Source organism: Condylura cristata, unplaced genomic scaffold (genome assembly GCF_000260355.1).
Source record: "Condylura cristata isolate star-nosed mole 26May11 unplaced genomic scaffold, ConCri1.0 scaffold00020, whole genome shotgun sequence".
NCBI lineage: Eukaryota > Metazoa > Chordata > Mammalia > Eulipotyphla > Talpidae > Condylura > Condylura cristata.
Window position 1 is genome coordinate 6,935,414 of NW_004567121.1, and position 10,539 is coordinate 6,945,952.

Here is a 10,539-nt window from a genome sequence, read left to right on the forward strand (position 1 = left end):
CTGCAAAAGGCATGTGTTTATTTTTTACTACTGAGTAATATTCCATTCTGTATATGTACCACATCTTTTTAATCCAGTCATTCACTTTTGAGCATTTGGATTGTTTCCAAGACATGGTAAATATTTAATAAATTAGACAAGTGGGATAAAAGCTGTGGACCCAGGGGCTGAACTTCAGTGCCTGTCCTTTTATCCTGCCTGAGCCTCATGCAAAGTCTCATATCAGAGATAGTCTATTTCAGAGATTGCTACTGGTATCACTGTCTTTGTCATGGCATAAAATTCAGGCCACCAGTGGGCCTCCCTGGTGGAACAAGGTGTTAAAGCTGAGCCGTATGAAGCTATCCCTAGTCACTTCAGTACAAGTTCAATCCTGGGCCAGGGAGTGACCCACATAGTGAAGCAGACCTCTCCTGTCTTACCCACTGCACCCTCAGCAGTGTATTTCAGTCAATCATCCTGTTTTCCCCACTAACTCTCTGGTGAATCTCTCAATCCTCCCTCCTCCCTTCCCCCCTCCCGCCCCAACCAAACACATACCCACCTCAGGCCTGTATCACAGTTCTTTATAAATCAATCAATCTTAAAAAAAAGAAAATTTAGGCTACCAGATTCGGCCATAAGCAATAAGAACTAAATCAAAGTTCTAAGTAGGAATACATACGTGGCCAAGCATGAGTCAGTTGACTGAATTTTACCTTCCAAGGTGTTCTTTCCTCCCACACTGGAGCAGTCTTCAGTCCAGAAGGTAGCTGGATTCTGGACAGCTGAAGAGAACAGATTTCCCTCAGCACTAAGACATAAGCAAATATCCAGTCAGAAACATATAGTAGGGAGCTTTCTGATATAAACTGATATATTGAGAGATTTGTTTCAAGATGAGCCAAAAAAATTAAAATACTTTGAGTAAATTACAATGAAATTTACCAATTACATTATATTTATAAAATTTTTAAAACTGAAACAATAGTTTCATAAAAAGATAACTAATTTAAATGTTGAAGTCAAAATTTATATGATGACATATTTATGGATTTAGATTATATGTGTAAGTAGGTCATTCTAGTTAAAGTAATAATTTAAACTTTTTTGAAGCTTTGGGTGGAAGAAGAGACATAGGAAAGTATTGTGCTGAGCCCAGACTATTCTAGCCTTTTTGATGCCTCACATGGGGTCTTAGAATGAATAACCAAGATATTAGAAAATATTCTGATGTTGAATTATTGTTTGATTTTCTTTTGAGGGACAAAGGAACAGAGCAAATCTCTGTAGGTGAGGGCAGGATTTTCCTTGAAGCAAATCAGATTTTTCCTGTCAGTTATTCTCGGAAGCATGGAGAGGAGGGCTCTTGACTTTAGGGAGGAAAAATCTTTTATCTCTGGGACTTGGAGTAATTGGCACAAAAGTCATAGCACAGAATTACCTGTAGTTATTTTAACAATTTTATTGATGTGTAATTGACATAAAATAAATTGTGCTTATTTAAAGTATAAAGTTTGGTAAGTTTTGAAATATGTATACACCAATGAAGATATACCCATAAATTAAGATAAGAACAAAACAAAACAAAAACCAAATCTGTCACCTCCACAAGTTTCCTTTTGGTCTTTATCAGCTTTTTCCCCATCCCTCGTTCATGACTTCAGGTAACCACTGGTGTATTGTTTAATCTTCTATTGCATTGCATTTGGTTTTCATATACTAAGCATTATCTTTTGTCTGGTTGTTTTCACTCAACATAATTTTGAGATTCATGTACCTTCTTGAGTCTGATTATAAAATATATTTCATTTGTTTTTATTGCTGAGGAGTATTCCTTTTTATGGATATACCACAATTTGCTTTTCCACTTATCTGTTTATGGGCATTTTAGTTGTGTCAAATTTTGATTGTTACAAATAATGCTGTAAGAAAATTTTGATATAGTATTTTGAATGGCCTATGTGTTCAACTAGGAGTGTATAAGTGTGTCATATGGAAGGTGTATCTTTGCAGGGACACTCAAATTGTCATCCAGTGTGGATGTGTCATGTTATATTTGCACCAACAGATAAAAATCTTTCATCTCACCTCCAACACTTGGCATGGCCAGCCTATGCTTTATGTATCATACCCATGGAAAAATATGAACATATTGCTAGCAACTAACAACAACTTGCTTGGACTTCACTTTTTTTTTCTTTGTATTTTTTTTCTTTTTGTCAAAATAACATATTACGTATAGTATACTGGCTTCTTAGATGTTGTGGTCTCAGAGTACCAATTATTTTGTACAGTGTCCCTATATTTCAGTTTGTATGTTTTTCTCATGATTCAATTCAGTTATGAGTTTGCTGGAGAAAGATCACAGGGGTAAAGAGGTATATCTCAACACATAACAAAAGTACTTGCTATCACATGACTTATGACTGATGCTAAGAATGTATATCATTTGTCTGAGAAACGTCTGCTAGTTTTTTCCATTATACAGCTTTATTTCTACTTTCCTTATACTATCCTTTGGCAGCAAGAAAACACATGCAACACACACTCAAGGAGTGGGGAGTTAAATATGTACATAAACTGTTTTGAATTGATCTACATTGAGATTAATCTATGCTTCCTTATTTATTCAACACTATATCACTATAAATTTATGGGTATTTGTTTTCTCTGGTGCATTATAATCTAATATGTGCTATTTGTTTTATCACTTAAGTTACTTTGGCTTTGAACACTAGAGCAATTTCAGCTTGACTTCTGTGTTCTTTTTTGACACACTCATGTATTTTATTTGTTAAGCCCTTTAATACATCCTGGAAGGACAGGATATTCCAGGGCCCTAGTATATATTTTCAGACCTTGAAATTTCTATTTCTCCATGGAACCTGATTCCTCTCACTGGGGAATGATATTGTTATATTGTTATTACTAAAGTGTATTTGCTTCTAGTCACTCAGCAAAAAAGAACAAGTAAATATTATCTATACAATCTTAGATATACTCCCTTTAATATTTATCTATATGTCCTTACCTATTTTAAACTTAATATATACCTATACTGATATTCTTGACTAGATTAAGGTTACATGATCACTATTATTTCTCCCCTTACTTATTTGTAACCTCTTGCTTTCAGTACTGAGAGTCTATGTTCACAATATCTGCTTTATTCACTAAATTTCAGTAGCATGCATGTCAATTTTAGAACTCTTGAACTGTATCTTTTAAAAACAACTTTACTACTGGAGAATAAGACTATGTATATTCATTTTCCCGCCTCCCCCCCCCACCACCTTAGAGTGACATTATGTGATATTACTTGGAATACATTTGTAATACCATGTCACAGTCTGCACTATACCCTGGTGTTCCGTGAACTCTGCTGAAAAATTTTAAAACAATGTATGTACTAAGACACATGTTTAGTCCAGTAAAATTCTGAGTTTTGAAAATGTGTAACACCAGTAATATATAGTAGCCTGCTGTATAACTCTTCACCTTGAACTATGTCTTTTGCTTTCTCAAGTTAATGACTCTTTCTCCTTAAACATTTGGAAAATAGTGATCTGTATTCTATAGCTAAATTGTAACAATTTCCAGAATGACATAATAATGGAGCAACATGTAAATTTCTCTTTCATTGTCCCTTCTTTTACTTAGAGACAATTTTTTTATATTATTTATGTTTGTGTGAATAAACAATTCATTCTTTTTTATTGTTGACTAATATTCCATTTCATGGGTATGACACTGTTTATCCATTAATCATTGAAAGGATGTCTTGGTTAGTTCTTTTTTTTTTTTTTGCATCAATTATGAATATATTGCTTTAAATATTCACAAACAAGTTATTTTTATGGACATAAGCTTTCCAATCATTTGAGTATATACCTAGGAATAATGATTGTTTAGTTGTGTGTTAAGGCTCTGTTTATAAAAAATGTCAAACTGTCTTCCAATGTGTTTGTACACTTTACATATCCTTCCACAATGATGCTACACATCTTCATCTGCCAGGGGGATTACCAGGTTTATGAATGTTAGCCATTCTAACAGGTGTGCATAGTATCTTGTTGCTTTAATATGGGTCTGGCCTTCTAATTTTAGCAATTCCACCAGGCACATAGTGCTATAACAGAATGGTATTAATTTGCATTTCTCTAGTGACTAATGATGTTAGACATACTTTTACACGCTTATATATCACCCATATGTCTTCTCTAAAAGTGTGTCATATTTGTTACCTAATTTTCAAAGTTAGTTTTTAAAAAAAATTTATATAATTAGATTCACATGTAATTATAAAAATAATACAGAAAGAATATATGTAACCTTTACTCTGTTTCTCCCTATAATTATATTTTATAAACAATAATCAATAATCACAACCATGATATTGCAAGTAAAAGAATCCATTTGCATGTCATTCATATCACCGCAAAGATCATTCTTGTTGCCCTTTTAAAGTCATTTTCAAGCACTTCTATCCTGCATCTTGGCCACCATATATATTTCTGTATCTAAAATGTTGTCACTGTAAAATATAAGAGAATGTGTACAATAATTATGCATTTTCTTATTAATTCAGCCATTCTGACATAACTGTTTCTATAAGCTAATATAGTAACCTAAGTAACCTTTGATATATATTTGAATTCCAGTTGACTTGTACTATGTATAAGGGAGTGATGAAAAAATTGTATGACCCAGCAATTCCCTCCCAGGTATCTATCCAAAGAGCAAAACCTCTAATATAAAAGGAAACCTACACTCCTATGTTTATTTTTAAACCATTTACAATAGCCAAGATATGGAAATAACCTAATTTTTCCAGAACAGATGATTGAATAAAGAAGAGATGGTACATATATCCAGTGAGATACTACTCAGCAATAAAAAATTATAAGCTCATGACATTTGTGGCAACATGAATGGGGTTGGAAGGGTTTTATTCCAAGTGAAGTGAGCAGAAGGAGAAAGAGAAATAATGAATGGTGTCACTTATATGCAGAATCTAGAGAAAATAAATGAAGGATCAGATGAAGACAAATGGTAAGATCTACCCTTGAAAGAAAACAATAAACCTGAGATTTTTCAGGAGGGGAATAGGAAAGGGATACAGGGATTGTAGAAAACAAGGGCAGGAGGGCCCTTCCTGGTGGCCAGCGGGGTAAAGCGCAGCACTGGGAGACTTAAACTACTTTCGTGTGAGTTCTATCCCAGCCTGCCCCGGAGGTGACCACATGGCGGAGATGACCACATGGCGTGGCAGACCTCTCCTGACCCGCCCGCTGCTCCCCTCAGCAGTGTACTTCGTGGATCTGCCTGTTCTACTCCCTGCTCTGTCTCGGGGGAAGCCTCTCACCGCCCCTGAGCCTCTGGCCTGTACCCCAGTTCTGTATGCATCAATAAATAAATTTTTTAAAAAAAGATTTATTGTGCATGCAGAAGAACTGAGGTTCAGTCCAGAGGTGGAGGGGCGATGAGAGGACTCACCAGAGGCAGAGTGGGGAGCAGAATAGGCAGATCCACAATGTACACTGCTTAAGGGGAGCAGCAGGCGAGATGGGGGAAGGTCTGCTGGGCCATGTGGATCACTGCTGTAGCGGAGGATCAAACTTGCATTGAAACGGCTGCTGCTAGCTTGCAGTTCTGCATCCTAACCTGTTGAGCTATCAGGGAGGGCCTTCTAGAAATAATCTTTATAAATAGGATGAAAATGAAGGCAAAATTTTGTAGTTAAGTGGCCAATTTCTAACAGTGAATTTCTCAGCAAGATCACTTCTTTCCTTATCTATCTTCTACAGGTATTTTAACATTTACGGTCACCACAGGAAAATGATTGACATGTCAGCAAAGACTGGCAATTGGATAAATGCAGGTACATTTATTCTTTGTTCTTACGTCTCTCATACTGTCTTTCTAATTGAAAGTATGGATGTGATTATTGTGCCATCATCTTCTGGTGCTTTTAGGAATTAGGGCACAGAAAACTAAAATAATCTTATGGTGCTCATGACATCTGCTAGACCCACCATTGTACTTCTGGATAGTCGACTTTTGAATTTTACCATAAGAAAATCATACATTCCTATCATAATTAAGCCACTATTTTTTTTCATGTCTTTCTGGTTATGAACTGTTTTTAATCGTAAATAAAGAGTGCATACTCCCAAAAGCACCTTTGGAAAAACCTTATTACTTCCTCTGCCCTTATCTATGTATTATTTTGGAATTAGAGTATCTACCAATATTTTTCACTGTATCACTATATCATGACATTGTCAGAAAGATAAATGAAGTTCAAGAGCAAAGTGCTGGCAATATTAGCTTTAATAAACAGTTAAAAGACATATACACTTGGTTCAATGAATGTATAACATCTTAAAGCTGAAAGCTCTTAAAAATGTTTGCCAATAATATGTCTTCCTGATTAGTTGACCTAACATCATTACATATTATAGCATCTGATTCATAGTAATAGCTCACTAAATGATGGTACATCTATTGCAAATGAAAACACTGTGCTTATTTAATTAGTATCTGAGATTATAATGTCAATGGTGGTAATCATGATAGAACTAAAGTACATAAGTTTGTGAGGCAGAAATCTCACCAGCAAACATCCTCAAGTTAAATCAAAAGGACATTCTACCTCTTTTTTAATTCACTTACACATCTTCAGAGGAGGCATCCATATTTGTGTTTTCACAAAAAGAAAAGATGTGCCACTGTCATGCAATTAAGAAAGAAGGGAAGCATTTCAATGCATAAATTGACTTTAATCCTGGAGTGATGATAATTGAAAATAATGCTTCATTAGTTACAATCTAAAATGAAGCTCAATTTTGTATAATATATATTAATAATATGAAAAAATTTAGTCATGATTATTGGAACAAAAATTGTAAATTAATTAATAATCACAGACCACTCACAGCAATGTATTTAATAAGAGTCCTCTTTCTTGCATAATTTTTCTAACAACTATAATCAAGCTACCATTTTACTTTTTTTGTTTAAATAGATGCAATATATTGTGCTATAATGATCTTTTAGGTATTATCGTGTGATTTAGTAATGTTTCAAAAATTGTATTCAGTTTTATCTAGCTCATATATTGGTTCACTTACTATGAAGCAGTGTCAAGTTGGCAGGAAGCACACACATGTACAAGCACACACATACATAAGTGAAATTAATCAGAGAAAGATGAATAATATATGGTACGAAGAAATTTCATAGATATAGGGGAAAAACTGGTAGCTACCAGAGTTAGAGGATGGGGAAGCAGGTATAACTGTTGAGGGTGTTCAAAAAATAAAACTTGCAGCAATAAAATAAGTCATAAGGGACTAATGTGAACATTTGAATATAATTAATGATATTATTATATTAAAATGATTATTATATTTGAGAGATTAAATCTTAAATGTTCTCATCACAAAATAAGTAAGTATATGGTAATGGATATTAATGAGACTTATTGTGGTGATCATTTCACAATATATACAAATATCACATCATTATGCTATACACCTGAAACTAATGTAACATTATATCTCAATTAAAAATAATAGTAGTCATTAAAAATCATTTTAAAGAATAAACTTTATGCCAGAATAAAAAGATATACACATGCATATAAGTAATATTAAATAATTAATGTTGTGTATGAAACTCATAATGTCGATCAAAATACTTTAAACAAATAAGAAAAAAAATAATGAAAGGTAAGAAGAGGGATTCCACTTAAGAAAAAATCTGGAGTAAATAATAAGCAAATCTCACATGCTTAGCTGCTCTTCTACTCTATTTCTAGGCTAAAATTTTAAAATTTTATGCTCCAAAGTGCCAGTGAAGATATGACCATATGTTGGAGTATACTTGTAAAACACTTTAGAAAGTTTATTTATGATTACTGAGAAAAAATAAATATATTCTATTAACTACAGTATCACTTGCAGATAAATTTGTGCAGACATGTAGACTGTACAAGTACATTCACAGCAGCTTACATATAAAAACAAAACTGAAAAAAATCTTAAGTAACCACTGTCAGAAGCATGAATATCATGTATATATTTACCATGAACTGATATTTATGTCCCCCAAAATTAATTAATAAAAAAAGCCCAGTCCCAGTGTGATGATATTAGTTGGTGGGGCTTTGGGAAGCTGGTTAGGTCTTGAGGATGGAGTCATTCCTATATAGTTCACTTTCTAGATAAAGAAAGTTTAAAGCACAAGAAAATTATGGTTATTATTGAAAACAGTATGTTAATTGTATATATATTTTTCTTTACTGATGTTTATGCTTCATGATAAAAAGCTTACTTGAAGCCCAAAGATAACCAAACAAAATTTAATGACAAACCTGAAAGTATGGGATATTTAAATGTTTCTCCTTAGTACATATGCTTTGTTGCCTTTGTTCTGCTTTATAATGCTCACTGGCTTCATTAATTAGCTTTCACTGTTAGTAAGTAATTACTACAAACTTAGTGAATCATAGCAAAACAAATATTTCAATTCGGAAGGCCAAAAATCCAAAAGCAATCTTGTTAGTCTAAAATCAGTGTACTGTCCTGACTATCTTTCCTCTGGTGGAAAATCTGATTTCCTTTTCCAGTTTCCAAGGCTGATCACATGTGTTGGCCAATGTCCCCCTCCATCCTTAAAGAGCATCATTCCAATCTCTTCTTCTATCCTCATGTGTTCCTCAATAGCAATATATGTTTGTATATACTATAAAATATTAGGTACTGGTTCTGTAACAGGGTAATGCCCAGGAAAATGGGAGTTTGTAGGTTCTCGGCCTCACCCAGGAAGGGTGGAGCTAAAAGGAGAAGAAAGGAAGATCTGGAGAGGAGCCTGAAGAAGGAAGAAGAATGGAGATCCAGGAGACCTGGAGAGGCATATGGAGCGGAGAGACACATGATGAAGATGCGCTTACTTCTGGGACTCAGACTGGTTGAAACAGAGGTGGGTGAGAGACCCGTGGGGAGGTTAGCAATGGCAGCTTTATTTTGATTTTGTTTCTTTTGTTCCCTGATGCTCCTTTTATTTGAGTCCCCAACATGGTGCCTTAGACTTGTGTCAGGCTTTTGGACTTCAGTGGCCCTAGTTTGGGCAAACCCTGCTTGGCTGGGCATTTATCACTGAGGGAATGGGTAAATTAGGGTGCAATATTCTTTCCCTTTGTTGCACACTAGTTATATTAAAGTTCCTTCCATTAATGATCTTGCACACTAGATTATGTTTGGTCTTGAAGCAGCAGATGACAGAACCTATTTAGTGAGAGCAAGTTTGGATATTCTGGGGCGCCATTCTCCCTGTCCTCTAACAGTTCTTGTATCTAATTAAGTACCATTTCCTTGAGAGTCTTGAATCTATTCAAGTTTGTTGTATTTTGATTCTGCTATACAGATTTTTTTTTTACTAAAAATAACCTAGTAATGCATCTCACCACAAAACAAATATTTCAATTCAGAAGGCCAAAAATCCAAAAACAATCTTGTAAGTCTAAAATCAGTGTACTGTCCTGACTATCTTTCCTCTGGTGGAAAATCTGATTTCCTTTTCCAGTTTCCAAGGCTGATCACATGTTGGCCAATGTCCACTTCCATCCTTAAAGAGCATCATTCCAATCTCTTCTTCTATCCTCATGTGTTCCTCAATAGCAATATATGTTTGTATATACTATAAAATATTAGGTACTGGTTCTGTAACAGGGTAATGCCATTCAGAGAAATATACTGAAACAAAAGCTATTAATACATATAAGTCACAAATGTTGCAAGATACAAAATGATTATTTTATTATATCACACCTAATATATTTCTTACAGTGTTTCCACTAGTGTTGATAAAATATCTATTATATTTACAAAGAGATCATACTTTGATCTGATAATAGGCAATTGATTTTGCACTTAAAAAATGGCTAAAGACATTTTAAGAAATATATATTCTATAATAGGAACGAGAGACAAATATCTAGATTGATAATTTTTTGACATTTTTATTATAGTTCATCCTATTTTTTAACTTTGAAATTCATTTCTATTATTGTTGTTTAGTGATATGCAATTCTTCTATGCAATTCTTCCCGAAAATTATTTTTGTTGGGCAGACTTCAGAGCCCCAGAGTCCCTGAGCCTGTGCAGTCTTACTATGTATCAGTACTCTATAATAATTATTTCCACATCCTTATCCATACTGGGTACATTCACGTTTTAAGTTTGACCATTCAAAAATGTTAGTGCTATCATTTGGTTTTAATGTGGGTTAAGTGCGAGTTCCTGTTCAGAATTTATGTTTTGCACCTGCAAATCATGCTTGCTAAAGTGTTTGTTCAAATGTTTGTCCTTTTTTATTGTGTTGTTTCCTATTTGTGTGTTTAGGTAATTCTTTAGATATTTGAAGTATAACTCTTATCAAATATATGATGTGTAGATATCTTCTAGCAGTGTGTGATTTCATTTTCATTGAATGAACATCTTCATTCATTTTTTTTTTAAAGATTTATTTATTTGTGCATACAGAACCGGGGTA